The 17,112-nt window shown below is 45.5% G+C and overlaps 1 protein-coding gene across 1 annotated transcript in view; it reads right to left on the bottom strand.

Annotated features, from left to right (window-relative positions):
• Window positions 1-13,860: 13,860 nt before the first annotated feature.
• The window catches only part of LOC142256635 (phospholipase A2 inhibitor and Ly6/PLAUR domain-containing protein-like), a 45,151-nt gene continuing 41,899 nt past the window's right edge, over window positions 13,861-17,112 (bottom strand). The window contains exon 6 of the mRNA XM_075328430.1: window positions 13,861-13,997. The gene's annotated coding sequence lies outside the window, so the exon portion shown is untranslated. The remainder of the gene's footprint in view (window positions 13,998-17,112) is intronic.

The following is a 17,112-nucleotide window of genomic DNA, read 5'->3' as shown; positions in this document are numbered from 1 at the left end:
GTTCTGTTGTCTATACACTGGGATCATATAAATACTTTTTGGAAACTATTGGATTATGGGATGGATTAGATTTCTGCCAAAACATATGCAATGACGCACCACAATTATAAACATTCATTGGCAAAAAAATTCTCCCGCCAGCAAAGTTGAATGTTATTCCAGCAAGTAACAATGATGTGGCATTCTATATTATGGAATGTGTTAGAATATCTGTATACTCGATCTCGCCAAAAGCAAATATTTATTATAAAAGGTGTTAAGAAAATATATTTACATTCTCTGAGAAAATAAAATTAATAAAATTCATGTTTGTTGTATACACAAGCTTCTTATTGTTTATTTCCATTTCAGGTGCTTAAAGCAAATTTCCATAAATTAATCCAAGATTTTTAAATGCACATATACAGGGCTTTTAGCGTTTTAATATCTGAATGACTCTGAAATTCATTTTTTTTCGACATGTAATTAATATACTTTTTCATTGATATTTTTATCATTTTATTTTAACATGTTTTATGTTTCTTTATCTCATTCCCATGCCATGATGTAAATATATTCATCAATGGGAAGGCATGGTGTGTGGACAGGTACAGATACGGGTATAGGCTCCACATGGGGCATGTGCTGGCTGTATAAAACATCCAGCACCTGCCTCTAATGGCAGCAAATGGAATTCGCTCTGATTGCTGCTGTTTATTTACTTGAATTTTAAAGAAGTTGTCAATTCGTCAGACAACCCCATCTCAATCAATATTTTTCACTTATATGAAATAATAAAAGCTATAGTCCCCTCCAGGGTGGGTGCTTTTCTAGTGGTGTCAGTGCTGGCTCTCCCAGGGCTTGTGTGACACTTATGTCATGTGAGTCCTGTATCCAATCAGTAGCCACTTCAATCTCCTCTCCATTCAACAAATCAGACATCCAGAAGAATTTGTAGAGCAGCAGTGGATGGAGGATAAAGACCATGCAGGGGACAATTTACGCCCTGACTGGTTCCCCATATTGGAATCTCCATGAATGGGTAAGAAAGGATTGATCCAGCTTCCAGCTTGTAAATAAAATCCAACTTTTAATGAATCATCTTTAAAAAAAAAGTTCATATTATCCATGTGCAAAAATATACCATCTCCAGGTCTACAAAAAATGCCAATGTTTAGACCCCACACCAGACACATTTCAAGCGCAGGACTCTTAAACTTATAAAGTCTGGAGTTAATATACAGTGCTTACAAGTAGTATTCAACCCCCTGCAGATTTAGCAGGTTTACACATTCGGAATTAACTTGGCATTGTGACATTTGGACTGTAGATCAGCCTGGAAGTGTGAAATGCAGCAAAAAAGAATGTTATTTCTTTTTTTTATTTTATTTTTTTAAATTGTGAAAAGTTTATTCAGAGTGTCATTTATTATTCAACCCCTCAAAACACAAGAATTCTGTTTGGCTCCCCTAAAGTATTAAGAAGTATTTCAGGCACAAAGAACAATGAGCTTCACATGTTTGGGTTAATTATCTCTTTTTCCAGCCTTTTCTAACTAATTAAGACCCTCCCCAAACTTGTGAACAGCACTCATACTTGGTCAACATGGGAAAGACAAAGGAGCATTCCAAGGCCATCAGAGACAAGATGGTGGAGGGTCACAAGGCTAGCAAGGGGTACAAAACCCTTTCCAAGGAGTTGGGCCTACCTGTCTCCACTGTTGGGAGCATCATCCGGAAGTGGAAGGCTTATGGAATTACTGTTAGCCTTCCACGGCCTGGACAGCCTTTGAAAGTTTCCTGCCGTGCTGAGGCCAGGCTTGTCCGAAGAGTCAAGGCTAACCCAAGGACAACAAGGAAGGAGCTCCGGGAAGATCTCATGGCAGTGGGGACATTGGTTTCAGTCAATACCTTAAGTAACGTACTCCACCGCAATGGTCTCCGTTCCAGACGAGCCCGTAAGGTACCTTTACTTTCAAAGTGTCATGTCAAGGATCGTCTACAGTTTGCTCATGATCACTTGGAGGACTCTGAGACAGACTGGTTCAAGGTTCTCTGGTCTGATGAGACCAAGATCAAGATCTTTGGTGCCAACGACACACGTGACGTTTGGAGACTGGATGGCACTGCATATGACCCCAAGAATACCATCCCTACAGTCAAGCATGGTGGTGGCAGCATCATGCTGTGGGGCTGTTTCTCAGCCAAGGGGCCTGGCCATCTGGTCCGCATCCATGGGAAGATGGATAGCACGGCCTACCTGGAGATTTTGGCCAAGAACCTCCGCTCCTCCATCAAGGATCTTAAGATGGGTCGTCATTTCATCTTCCAACAAGACAACGACCCAAAGCACACAGCCAAGAAAACCAAGGCCTGGTTCAAGTGGGAAAAAAATCAAGGTGTTGCAGTGGCCTAGTCAGTCTCCTGACCTTAACCCAATTGAAAACTTGTGGAAGGAGCCCAAGATTAAAGTCCACATGAGACACCCAAAGAACCTAGATAACTTGGAGAAGATCTGCATGGAGGAGTGGGCCAAGATAACTCCAGAGACCTGTGCCGGCCTGATCAGGTCTTATAAAAGACGATTATTAGCTGTAATTGCAAACAAGGGTTAATCCACAAAATATTAAACCTAGGGGTTGAATAATAATTGACCCACACTTTTATGTTGAAAATGTATTAAAATTTAACTGCGCAACATAACTTGTTGGTTTGTAAGATTTATGCATCTGTTAATAAATCCTGCTCTTGTTTGAAGTTTGCAGGCTCTAACTTATTTGCATCTTATCAAACCTGCTAAATCTGCAGGGGGTTGAATACTACTTGTAGGCACTGTAGATGTACAATTAATCCACCCTTAAAGCACCTGACGGGCTGCACATACAGGAACAATCAAGAAGTTAGAGTTACACCCTCTAAAACAATTAAAGAACACTACATAAGGCCTCTTTCACACGTACGTGCCTCCGGTACGTGTTTGGCAGTTTTCTCACGTACCGGAGACACGTACACACGTTGACATGTGTTTTCATATGGTTTAGGACACACGTAAGTATTTTCGAACGGAACGTGTGTCCGTTCCGTGCTTACGTGTGTCCGTGTGTTTCTCACGCCGACATGTCCATTTTTCTCCGGCATCACGGGTGTCACACGGAAAGCAAATGTGTCACACGTAATGCATACGGACCACACGGATGTGTCCCATGTGACACGCACCGGAGAAAAGATGTGTCTGTGAGAAAAAAAAACAAATCTTTACTCACCTTCTCCAGTCCTGCTGTCTCTGCCGCTGCTGTCACTTGCTTCCGACCACCGCTCATTATGCTCATTTAATATTCACTTCACTGCGGCCGGAAGCAGCAGCAGCGGGGAGTCGGCAGGACTGGAGACCGAAGGTCAGCACCACGGACAGCGATGCCAGGGACAGGTGAGCAGAAAGTTCCTGTTCTCTGTGTGTTATCACGGTTAACAAATGGAGAACACACGTCAGCCATACACACTGCTCACCAAGGGCAATACGCATCTTTGACACGTCCGTGAAGCACGTCCGTGATTTTCACGGGCGTGTGAAAGAGGCCTAAAACATTACAACATTTTTTTTTATTTTTTTTTTCAGTATGAAGACACTTAAATATGGAAAATCAAGTCAGGCTAAATGTCCCAAAGAAATAACATAACCAAAATGTAAATCAAAAATGCAGTTCATTTCTAACATTCAATCCCAGGGTGCTTCAATTCCTAATAGAAACATCCAAGAGGTTTCTCTGTTACAAAGCATCATCTTCCTGTCACCTCCCCGAGTATGCCTGTTTACTGACTCGATCGCAATTGCACGAAAGCTATGGCTACTGCGATTGTGGCAAGTAATTAAATGTTTTGCAGCATTAAATATATTTCTGCCTGAGCTGTCCGAAATATTGTGAAGATGTTCTCTTATTCTGCATTTGAATTTTCTGATAGTGGACTGTTGTGAATGTCATCCGAGTGGGTGCTGGTGTGGAGCGCCCTCTGGTGGCCAGGATTGGTAATGAAGCTGATTCTGAATCTGTGACTCAAACAGGTGTTGAAATTAATTAGGAATCCAAGAAATTATATTGCAGATCAGCCTAGTGTATTTAGGAGAGCAGTTTCTGCCTGGCGGCTGCCGGTGGTGGAAGTTTCCTGCTGCTTCTGTAGATTGCTCCCTTCAGTTTCTCCCATTATTCTGTGCCTGAATCTATTCCAGATATGTTTACTGTTTCTGTGCTTAATTGCTGGAATTGCACTTAAGGGTGTTTCTGCTTAATCCATTTGGTTCTGTGTTTGGTTTCTTGTATGTGAGGATCTGTCTGTCTGGTTTTGTGAGCAGGGCAGTTCCTCCAGCAAAAAAGGGAGCTTGCTCCCTGTTCATGTTTGGATTATTTGCACTTTAGAGTATTATTTGTTCTGTGTTTTTATTCCTCCCATTATATCTGCAGTTCTGTTTAAAGTGTCTGACACCAGAGTACCTGATATAGCAGGGGAAGACCATATGGTCTTAGGACTCTTTCTATCAGGAGTTTGGTATTTTTTGCAGGGTTTTTTTCTGGCCACAATCAGTTAGCTTTCCTGTCCTGTTGTATTTAGTAAGTTGGGCCTCACCTTGGAGAATCTATATTTTCTATCTGTGTATTGTGTTTTCTTACATCACCATCATTACATGTTGGGGGTTTGCTATTCCTTTGGGGACTGCTCCAAGGCAAGTTAGGATTCCTCATTTCTATCTTTGAGGTGTAGAACATTTCTTGGGCAGTGACGAGGTGTCTAGGTGGGTTAGGAACATCCCACTGATACTTCTAGTTTTGTCCGATAGATACGGGATTGCGGTCAGCTCAGTTTCCAACTACTCTTGTGGTTTTGTCTTTTCCTGATTAATGGGATTTTTCTGATCGTCCACGGTTACCAGATCATAACAGTGGACCCCAAATATTTCAAATTACATTCACTACAAATAATTATGTATATAACCTACTCCAAATTGCAATGTAAAACCCCCCGAATGTTGTATTTTTTACTTCCACATTGTTATAAAAGTCCCGTGTTTTATAGGAATACTGACACGTTTTGCATGGAAAATTACCACATTTATAGTATCCATCAATTTTTAACCATGATGATTTATTCTGTGGTTTATTATGAGATTTTAATAGACTTGGAGACAAAACCTGCCCCAAAGTAGGAGCTTTTTGGGATACAATTTTTATACCCTTAGATAAAAAAATTTCAACAATGGGGTCCTTTATTAGAAAATGCAAGGTTTTTTTTACAATATTTGAAATGGATTTGAAGGAACTACTGTATGTGAGTACCAAAGTACAGTAGAACTTTGGTTTACGAGAACAATCCGTTCTGGGAGTTGCTTGTTAACCAAGTTACTCATCTAGCAAAGCAAGATTTCCCATAGGAAATCATTGAAATGCAGACAATTTGTTCAACAACTTATTCAATGTGCCATCCTGGTCCCCTATTGTACCATTCCACACATGTACAAACACACACAAACATACACGCACACACAGATATTATGCTCACCTCACCTTCCGTTCCATTGCCGGCCTACTGGTTCTTGTAGTTCGCCGGTACAGGATGTGTATCAGGTAACCATCGTGACCGATGCCGGAACTTCCCTGCCAGAGAGCTGACGTCAAAGTCATGAGCCGCTTACCTCTGATTGGCCAGCACGCTGCCTTTGAGTAGTGGCTGACAGCGGAAGTTCCTCCATCATTAACTGATACACATCCTGTACCGGTGAACTACAAAATCCAGGAGGCCGGCGAGGGAACGGAAGGTAAGGTGAGCGTAATATGTGTGTGTGCATGTGTGTGTGTGCGTGTTTGTGCGGACTGCAAGAGCGGATCAGAGCGCGGTAAAAAGAACGGAACCGGAAGTGTGTGCGGTGAGTATTTGCTCGTACAGCAAAGCTTGCTCGTAAACTGAGTTACAAATTTACAGCAAGCTTTGCTCATATAGCAAAATGCTCACAAACTAGGTAACTCGTAAACCGAGGTTCCACGGTAGGTGTCTTGAATGTTAGAAATTAACTTATGCTACATTATTGATTTACATCTTGGTTACGTTAATTTTTTATGACATTTAGCCTGACTTGATTTTCGATATTTAAGTGTCTTCATAATAAAAAAAAATGTTTTTTGTAATGTTTTATGTAGTGTTTTTTAATTGGTTTAGAGGGTGTAACGCCTTCTTGATCGTGCCTGTGTGTGCAGCCCGTCAGGTGCTTTCAGGGTGGATTAATTGTTCCTCTGTATTAACTCCAGACTTATATATATATATATATATTCATATATATATATATATATATATTGTACCCACAAAAGTTTAAGAGCCATATGCTCGAAACGCATGTGTTGTGCAGTCTAATTATTGGAATTTTTTTCTAGACCTGGAGATGGTATATTTTTGCACATGGATAATATGAATTTTTGTTTTTAAAGATAATTCATTAAAAGTTGGATTTTATTTACAAGCTGGAAGCTGGATAATTCCTTTCTTACCTGTGTCTCAGCGCTGAGGAGCAGCGGGATCACTTGTTCTACAACGCCAAGAGCGTGGATGGTTCCTGGGGTGAGCTGGATGTATTTTTTCTTTACAAATCACCATGAATGACAGTTCCCAAAACATTCTGACTGCCTTATGCTCGGGCAGTGTAACTCACACTTCTTATATGCCTGTGATGGTGGAATATGGGGGGTTGTATTGTATATCATGTTGTGTAGGTTTGGACTTTAGGCTTGGTGCGCTGTCCAATATTTGTATTGCTTGTGTGTACATTGTATTGACTGTAGGTAATCACCTCCTGTAGTGTTCCTGTCCCTAGGTCTGGGGGAAGGGGCTTGGGATCCCCATAAACTCTCTACTGACCTGAAGAATTGATCAGTCAGGCTAGAAAGGACTAGAGAGAAGGATTGATCCTCTAAGGGAAAAGCTGAGGCTGCGGCCAGCACCCCAGAGAGACTGTGAGAAACCCCGATCTCCCTGGAGAAGGACTGCTGGAGGAGTGTGACTGATCCCCGGGACATTTATGCCATTACTGGACTATTTTACCTTTTGTGTGGTGGATTATTTGATGAACATTCTGGATCGCATGAAATAAATATTCTTTGGATTCTTCAGCCATCTCTCGCTCTGTTGATTGTATGATATTGGAGAAGGACCCCATGACAATGCCCATATCCTGAATTGCGATATTTGCAACATTTTTATGCATGGACTAGTTTTTCCATACAGGAAGTGTCTTTGATAAAGGTTCACCAAATTCTAATTCGGTATGAGCCTGAGATTGTCCGTTCGGGCTCAGCAAAACCGAGCACATCCCCTGACGAAGGTAGCCTAGTGTTGCCGAAACGGCCGTCGGGTGGTCTGCGGGTCCCTCCTCTCTCTCTCCCCCTTCCTTCTGGCATCCAGATTTGACCTTGCCTATGTAAGTATTTTACTGACTTATTATATACTATGCGGCTCATTTAAGCTGACATTATCTTCAAAGGTCACATGTATTGAGATTGTCCTATAGGTGTACGGTGACATCCAGTGGGCATAATGAGTAATTATGGTGTTACATTGCAATTGCAATGGTTGTATGTATATCATTTTTGGAGGGGTCCATGGACTTTCTTGGGTTGAGCTATCTCTGTACCTAATGTCTCCACCCTTTCCACGTTGTCTGTTATAATTACACAATAAATTTGCAATTTCATATAATGGGCGTTTGATCGTTTTTTTTCTTTGCGGTGTTGGTAAAATATTAGCGATTTTCCTAATTTAGTCCTGACCAACACCTGGCTATATTATATATGCTCCTATATATCTTGAGTATCACATATTCATTGAGGAAATGTGTTGTATAAATTTCTAACCATGTGTAGGTGGTTGTTGCTAATTTGTTTGGTCCCCGAAAAGTCAGTAATGTTTTTTTTTGTTTGTTTTCTGCCCCCAAACGTTTCCAAAAAATGCTTTTTTAATAGCATTTTTTTGTTTTTGGATATGATTCTGGTGCTGTTTGATGTGGGGATGTTTAAAAATCGGTGGAGGAAGCCGCTACTCTGCACTGGTAGAAGGCTTTTTGCGTGCGGCGCCATGTTGTTTTTTTTTACTTAGCTTTATTTGTGGATGTTCCTGCAGCCAATCAGGGTGCAGCAAACATTCTAAAGGTGGAGACAGAAGGGCTTCTTGTGATTGGCTTGCAGAGTGCATATAAATAGCGGCCATTTTGAATTGGCTCCATTTTCTGAATGTTGCTCGTCAGGGAAGGTGCTGCTGCTAGACAGTGCGATTTGGGGCTTAATGCTCGGCAGCTTAACAAGATAGGCCAACGATAGTTTAGAATAGGGAAGTGCCTTGTAGGGAGAGGTGTTGTTGTACAACAAATCGGCACACTAAATCATAGAAATAAGGATTGGCGACACTAGTAGGGCCTGAAAAACAGTAGCGAGTGAGGCATCCAAAAAGGTATGGCTGCCTGCTCCAGATTACACAGGTCAACACATTTATAGGTATTGTTAATGCAGGATCTACACACTGCATCTTGGCAATTTTAATTGCCTTTACAAAAATGTAACAAACACCGCTCTGGGTATTGCCACGAATTCTTCTCCTCCCTTCCCATATCTCCTATAGAAGTGAATATGTCATCAGGAACATCCAAGTGCTCCTCTTTCGGTACTTTGGTGACCAAGTTTGATAAATGACTGGCTTTACAGAACCTGGAGCTAGGGAAGGCCATGCACAATTAGGGTGAAAACTTTGTGGTGGCACTACGTCTGGGCGACTCTACGTCTGGGTGACATCACATTTGCACTACATGGATCAACCTGGTTGTACTGCAATTTCTATGGTAGTATGATGCCCTGGATGTGGTGCTGAAGAAGGCACGGTCACTGTGGGCTCACTTTTTCTAATTAAAATACTGGCCCACAGCCTGTGTGTTTCATGTACAATAACTCCTTGGTATTTTAAGACCCTTTGGGGAGAGGACAATTAATGCTATTGTTCTGCTGTTTTTGAAGGCAGTGTTCTTGGAAAGAGAGGCCTATGCCTGCCACTAATCCATGTCTTGATTTAAAAAAAAAAACTGGCCCACACCCTATGTGTTACATTTGCCGTTACTCCCTGGTGTTTTAGGGCCCCGTGGAGAGGGGGCAATTGATGCTGCTGTACTGCTGTGTTTGAAGGCAGAGACTACAAGATGTGTCTCCAAATGTTGTGTAGAGGTTACTGCCAGTGTTCTTGTAAAGAGAGGCCTGCGCCTGTGACTGATGTGTGCTGACTTGCAAATTAAAATACCGGCGCACAGCCTGTGTGTTGCATGAACTGTACCTCCCTGCTCTTTTAACGCCCTATGGGGAGGGAGGTAATTGATGATATTGTACCGCTGTGCTCCTGGAAGTATTTTTAATGTCAAGACTACTACATAGGTCTCTAATTTGTGTCTTGTCTGTACTGTCAGGAGTATGGGAGCGCCAGCTCTACACCTGTCTCTCATCCACCTCTATATTTCTTCTGCCAATAGCCTAGGAAGCTAATGGCTATGCTAAAACAGTGGTGTTGTACTGTAAAATATATTTCTGCTGTTTTGGAAGCCCTCTAAAGGTGTTTTCTGTGCCTTACATTTAGCCTCCCATTGAAACCAATGGGGTTAGGAAAGGTTTGATGTAGGTTTGAAGTTTGGTTCGATAAAGGTTCATGAATACACCCCTTCTTCAGTTTAGTTCAGCAAACCGAACCGCGAAGAGCTTGCTCATCTCTATTAGTTATAAACGTGCAATACCATGCTCAGGTCCTCGGTAAACGTCATGAGCAGTTGGATGCTCAAATGAGCGCAGAAACATCTTCCAGAAAAATGCTCAAGTCGAACATTGAATACCATTATAGTCGGGTACTTGATTCGGGTTCATCCAAGCACCAACTGTTTATTACGAATACGAGCACCCGAGCATGGTAGTGCCCGCTCATCACTAGTTACCAGTACTGAGCACCCGAGCATGGTAGTGCCCGCTCATCACTAGTTACCAGTACTGAGCACCCGAGCATGGTAGTGCCCGCTCATCACTAGTTACCAGTACTGAGCACCCGAGCATGGTAGTGCACGTTCATCACTAGTTACCAGTACTGAGCACCCGAGCATGGTAGTGCCCGCTCATCACTAGTTGTGAGTACGGAGCACCTTGGCATGGTAGTGGTCACTCACCACTAGTTACGAGTACCGAGCACCCGAGCATGGTAGTGCCCGCTCATCACTAGTTACCAGTACTGAGCACCCGAGCATGGTAGTGCACGTTCATCACTAGTTACCAGTACTGAGCACCCGAGCATGGTAGTGCCCGCTCATCACTAGTTGTGAGTACGGAGCACCCTGGCATGGTAGTGGTCACTCACCTCTAGTTACGAGTACCGAGCACCCGAGCATGGTAATGCCCGCTCATCAATAGTAGACATCTCTGCATTCATTTTTGTCTGATATAAACAGCTTCATAAAATATAATAGGTATGTGTTCTATTTGTAAAAATTCTGAATGGAAAATGTAAATTCAAAACGACCAACTCAATGAGCCCTTAGTTTGTATAAATTATCATAATTGAGATTATTAGAGGAATTCATGTACCGCCCTGTGCTCGGCTGCAGCAGAGCCGCTCGGATCCGGGCTCGTCGGTGGGTGGCTCGAGCGCCTCCGGACCCGGGGTCACTTCGCTCTAAAGGGGCTGGCTCTTTGAAGGGGGTAGGTTTATGGCTGGAGCTGTGGTTTTGGTTAAGTTCGTGATGCCACCCACGGGTCTTGGTAAATGTGGACACCACCGCTGCTGTTTACTAGTCACCGGGGAAGATGTTGCGCAGCAAGGTGTTAACACCTCCGTGGGTAGGGGTGATGGCACCGGGACCCGATTGGGAAGGACATGCTGGTGCGGTGCAGGGCGGTGCGCAGCCCGAGGGCACAGTTGCACTCACGATGATTGACACACAAGAGTCTCTGGTAAACCAAGATGATGGTGGTCAGTGCCCGCTGCCGGCTGTGTCTGGTCCCCCACCTGGTTTGGTGGTCCCTGCCTTTCTCCTGCACCGTGTTGTGTAGCTGTGGACTGCCTGCGCTTCAGCGACGGGAGTCCGCTCCCCGGTGTTGAGTATGTCCGGAGAGCCCTTTGCCCGAAGACGCTGGCCTGTGGGATCTCTCTGCTTTTGCGGTGGCTTTCTATCCCCCTCGGTGGGCGGTTGTCTTCAGTCGAGACTTGGTTGGGAAAGGACCTAAAGTCCAGACCTCAATCAGTTAATTAACGTGGTCTAGTAGCTTCTGGGCCTGTGAACTCCTCGGTGGGTGTGGCCAACCGCCTGGCTCCACCCCCTGGTGTGTCCATCAAACCCTGAGGGAGGTGACTAGAGTTTATGTGTTTGGCTGATGTTACCTTATTAGGGGACAGGTGTTATGCAAGGGCCTACCTGTGACTACCTGGATAGTCCAGGGCGTCACATTCCCCCTTGGCTTAATACAGACTGTCCGCGGGCTGTCCGACCACCACTGGTTTATTTTTACTTTTCGTAACTGTAGAAAAGATAAAACATCATTAACAGGTATAATAACATATTTACATTAAGAAGTGGTATTGTTTCTTCCCTTTCGGGAGTCACATGCTTAAACGTTGCAACATTTTTATTAAACCGGGAACGAGACGGGACCGGGTCCTTTCATTTGCCCACTCAAGCAAATGTAGCCTTGATGCTGCCTCTAAAACCAGGTCAGCACCCCTTTTTTGCCCATACGGGCCGGGTAAAAAGTTCCTTTTCCCGGCAGTCTCTCAGAGGCCCCACGTTTAGAGGACCCCTGGCCCCGGAGGGTAGTCATCGGTTTCCATGGTGAGGGGACCTCGGCCGACTCCACCGCAGGCCCTTCCTCCAACCAGCCTCTCCGGAGACTGTAGGTGTGAAAAGGTGGTCCAGTGGCTATTTACGAGGCCCAATAGTTTTTGGGGTGGCCTGCAAGTTTTTGGCCTTGTCTATTGTAAAATATTAATAAAGTAACGGGAAATTCAACATAGTCCCAACGGGGATGGACAACATGGTAGCTGGGAACCGCTACCTTTTTCAACTTTTCTTTACTGTATAGGATCAGGCCCCTCCCGCTGCTGCGGGTAACCGGGCACGCCAAACCAGAAACGGAATATCCAGGGATTCACGGCCTCCATGGTGTACTGGGGCAGCTCTGCAGGCACCGACGTTCCCTCCTGGGATTGAGCCACCTGGGGTTCACCGCCCCCATCCAAAGGGGATTCGGTCTCCGAGCCGGCTGATGGTGTGGAGGGGGTCTGCGTGGCCTTATCCTCCTGCGAGGCGGGCTTCTCATGTGCCCACACCATGGCCACCATTTTATGCATCTCCCCCCTCCAGCCCAGGGCCTGCTGCATCGATTCGACCCATACCTGGAGGCAAAGCCACGCCATACTCCGTTCAAACCACGCAGTGGTCCCTGGTAGCAGCCCGTATCCCTCCGCCTCGGCTTCGGCATCCATAGTGGGGACCGCAGCCTCTTCGCCCTTAGGCGCCGCCGCATGGGGAGTCACCACCGGAGCCCCGGGATCCCCAGCTCCTGCGACCGGAGCGGGAGCTGCGGCTTCTTCCTCGCCGGCTGCTTCCTCTGCGGGCGCCGCAGCTCCAGCGGTCGGCGCAGGGCCGGCATCGGGCTCAGGAGCAGACATCCTCCATCCGCTCCCCCCTTGGTCTTTTCACGGCACTCGCTTCTTCGGCCGATCAGTTTCGTTTTTTGACCGAGGGCTTTTCTGCACGGCCGTTTTCCCAGGGGGCGGGCTTCAACTCTTTTCGCGGGGAAGAAGGCTTTGGCGGGAATCTTCTCACCAAAAGATGGCGGCAAGATGGCGGATTCTGAAATTTTTCAACGGGTCACCGCTGACTTCTACTTCAAGGCGTACTTCACCAGGTAGGTATTAGGTAAGTATCCTGTTCGTGATGCCAGAAGAGTCGATGTGTACCACCCCGTGCTCGGCTCCGGGCTCGTCGGTGGGTGGCTCGAGCGCCTCTGGACCCGGGGTCACTTCGCTATGAAAGGGGCTGGCGCTTTAATGGGGGTAGGTTTACGGCCGGAGCCGTGGTTTTGGTTAAGTTCGTGATGCCACCCACGGGTAGTGGTGAATATGGATACCACTGTTTACTAGTGACCGGGGAAGATGTTGCGCAGCAAGGTGTTAACCCTTCCATGGGTAGAGGTGATGGCCCCGGGCCCCAATTGGGAAGGATGTGCTGGTGCAGTGCAGGGCGGTGCACGGCCCGAGGGCACAGTTACTGTATACTCAGGATGATTGACACACAAGAGTCTCTGGTAAACCAAGATGATGGTGGTCGGTGCCTGCAGCCGGCTGCATCTGGTCCCCCACCCGGTTTGGTGGTCCCTGCCTTTCTCCTGCACCGTGTTGTGTAGCTGTGGACTGCCTGCGCTTCAGCGATGGGAGTCCGCTCCCCGGCGTTGAGTATGTCCGGAGAGCCCTTTGCCCACAGTCGCTGGCCCGTGGGATCTCTCTGCCTGTGCGTTGGCTTTCTATCCCCCTCGGTGGGCGGTTGTCTTCAGTCGAGACTTGGTTGGGAAAGGACCTAAAGTCCAGACCTCAATCAGTTAATTAATGTGATCCAGTAGCTTCTGGGCCTGTGAACTCCTTGGTGAGCGTGGCCAACCTCCTGGCTCCGCCCCCTGGTGTTTCCATCAAACCCTGAGAGAGGTGACTAGAGTTTATGTGTTTGGCTGATGTTACCTTATTAGGGGACAGGTGTTATGCAAGGGCCTACCTGTGACTACCTGGCTAGTCCAGGGCGTCACATTCACAACTCATTTTGAATTAATAATTATTATTAATTATTAATACAATTAATTTAATAATTTCAAAACATGTTCATTCAAATTTTTACTGTATAATGCAAGATAATAGTAACATTGACTTCTTCATTTGGCTTCTTCAATTCAAGGACCCAAAATTTAACCATTTCCATTGTACCTATGTGTAAAAAAAAATAAAGTATTAGGAAAAAAGTAAGCATTCAAAACAATCTATTAAATCAATTCTATGGTCTGGAAAAAGGAAAACAAAAATCTAGCTTTTTGAGCTGTACTATCTTAAACTATATGCCTAGGTTTATAGGAACCACAGAGATTTGGGAAATGTAATTCTCAAACGTTATCAACATCAGTGACAAGAAAAAGGAGACTCTGCCATTCTCAATGAAAGCACACTACAGACACTGGACCCATGATTTTGCTTCAGTGTGTAACGTTCTATAAATTACAATACATTTTTATTTATTTTTTATGTTTTCAGAATGTAAATTATTCTATGGAGGTTGCCATTGAGTGTTAACTGCTTCTTTAGTTGTAAATGAATATCCAGAAATTTGGTTTTAAGAATCCTCAAAGCCATTGGTACAAGGATATCAAGCAAAAAATGTCTCATTGACTTGTATGGGGGAATCTACTGAGCATGCTCTGTGACTCTGTGCAGGGAGAGTGTAGATCGGGGTGGGAAACCTCCGGCCTGTGGGCCATATGTGGATCCCGATGACTTTTTATGCGGCCCCTGGGCACATTCCCGAGGACTGCAGTACTCGGGCGGCAGCCATGGTCTTGTCTGCCGGCTCTTTAAATCACCATGTGTGGTGCGCATACCATTAGGTCCTCAGCTTGCTGGCCTGTGCCAGCCTGCTGAGGACGCACTTTGGGAGCGGGGTAAGCTGCTGCGCTCCCGTCCCACAGAAGAAGAGAAAGCATCAGGTTTACCGGCCTCTCTTTTGTAGATGTCTCCCAGTGCCGTGAGCCTCCTGCCTCCTGCAGTGAAGTGAGCCTCCTGCCGCCCGCGGTGCTGTGAGCCTCCTGCTTTTGCAGTGCTTTGAGCCTCCTGTCTCCCACGGTGCTGTAAGCCTCCCCTAGTACTGTAAACAAGTCCAAGTGCTGTGTACCACCCCCTCCCAGTGATGCGCAGTGATGTGTGCCACCCTCCAGTGCTGTGTGCCACCCTCTGGTGATGTCTGTGCCCCCTTAGTCCTGTCCAAGCTCCAACCCCTCCTGTGATGTGTATATGCCCCCAGCCACTCATGTGATGTATATATGCCCCCAGTCCCTCCTCTGATGTATATATGCCCCAGTCCCTCCTCTGATGTATATATGACCCCATTCCCTGCTCTGATGTATATATGTCCTTAGCCCCTCCTGTGATTTATATATGCCCCAACCCCTCCTGTGATGTATATAAAAGCCCCAAACCCATCCTGTGATGTATATATGCCCCAACCCCTCCTGTGATGTATATATGCCCCCAATTCATCCTGTGATGTATATATGCCCCCAACCCCTGCTGTGATGTACATATGCCCCAACCCCTCCTGTGCTTTATTTATGTCTTCAGCCCCTCCTGTGATGTATGTGCCTCTAGTGTCTCTTATGTCATGTATATGATTTACCAATCTGTTGGCTGTGCTCCAGATCGAGACAAACCTGGAACAGCAGTTGTGAGAAGCCACATGATCAATATCACCGAACATCACAGCCGCACCAAAGAAAAGCAGCTCCAGCCACTACAATAGGGGTAAGTTAATTAATTGTTTGATGAAATATATTAGGGTAATTTTCAAGCTGAAAATTTGGTGCGGCCCCCGAAGGTTGGTAGAAATTTCCAAATGACCCCCGGCAGTAAAAAGGTTTCCCACCTCTGGTGTAGATGGAGGAAGAGATGTGCTGTGTACATCACTGAATGTTATTAATATGATGACTGACACAAGGTGGCCTAGACACTACTTGTATGCAGTAGATGGAGAGGTAGTTAGGCAGGTTAAGATCATAAACCAGGAGGGCACGACAGTATATGGGGGGCAGACAGAGACAAGGTCAGGATACAAGCTGAAGATCAGGGTTCCAGGAGAGTACATACAATATACAGGTAGCAGGTGAGGACGTGGTCAGGAGGAGGTCCAAGGTCAGAACCCGGGAAGTAACAACAGAAACAGGGGAGGACATGTAGAGATGGGTAAACAGCAGTCTGGAGTCGAGAGACCAAGATCTGAACACTGAGCACCATGGGAGCTAACAGCACAACTGTAAACAGGAAGTATGACTGGCGGCGTACTGAACTAACAACCTTTCAAATGAGAGAGAGCAAATCACTAGGAATGAAAAGCATCTGTGAGAGCACACTACAAACTCACAGAAGCAAACAGTAATAAACTAAGGAGGAAAACAAGAGAAATAAGGCAGCAACAAAAGTACATCAAGGGCTAACTCCATAACCACTCACAGCAATAATGTAAAACAACCACCAGTAAGTCTGGATCAAACCACCTCTCCAGACCAGTATAGATAAACTATAGCTGTCACTAATGAAAGTGTCCAGCCAGCATATATAGGAGGAAGCAATTGTGATTGGCTCTCCCGCAGCATGGGACCAAATGAGATTAACAAGCAGACCACCAGAGATTACCTCTTGCTAGCCTGCCTATGAACTACAAATATGTGGGTTGACATTCTAGTCTCCCGGCACTGATCACAGATATCAGAGCAGATAGCTGGCAGAGTACAACAATCTGTAGTCTCCACGGATCCTGACACCATGCTGAATCATGACAGTTGCCGATACAAAACACTCCTTGTGACAGTATGGACTCATCATAGCAGCAAGTCTCCACCCACTATAAAATTAGAACTGGAACCTGATTGGTTGAATTGGTGAAAAATGCAGAATTTAAATTATATTGTGTCTAAAAAAGTTGATATTCCTGATGTACACATAGAATAATGTATCTTGAAAAGTCACCTTACATTTCAAAATTTTCTCTCCTCCTATGGATGCGGGCCCACGATCAGGACTCACTGCATCCTGGAAACAGCGGGTCCTGACCGGTGGAGCCGCAAGTCTCCGCAGGAGAATGCAGGAGACTGAAGCTGCTCGTACCCATGATCAGGACTCACTGCATCCTGGACCCAGCGAGTCCTGACCGATGGGTCTCCACAGGAGAATGCAGGAGACTGCAACTGCTCGTACCCATGATCAGGACTCACTGGATCTTGGACGCAGCGAGTCCTGACCGGTGGGTCTCCGCAGGAGAATGCAGGAGACTGCAGCTGCT

The sequence above is a fragment of the Anomaloglossus baeobatrachus genome, chromosome 11, assembly GCF_048569485.1.
Source record: "Anomaloglossus baeobatrachus isolate aAnoBae1 chromosome 11, aAnoBae1.hap1, whole genome shotgun sequence".
NCBI lineage: Eukaryota > Metazoa > Chordata > Amphibia > Anura > Aromobatidae > Anomaloglossus > Anomaloglossus baeobatrachus.
Note: the sequence above shows the minus strand (reverse complement) of the source record. Positions and strands in the feature narration are given on the sequence as shown.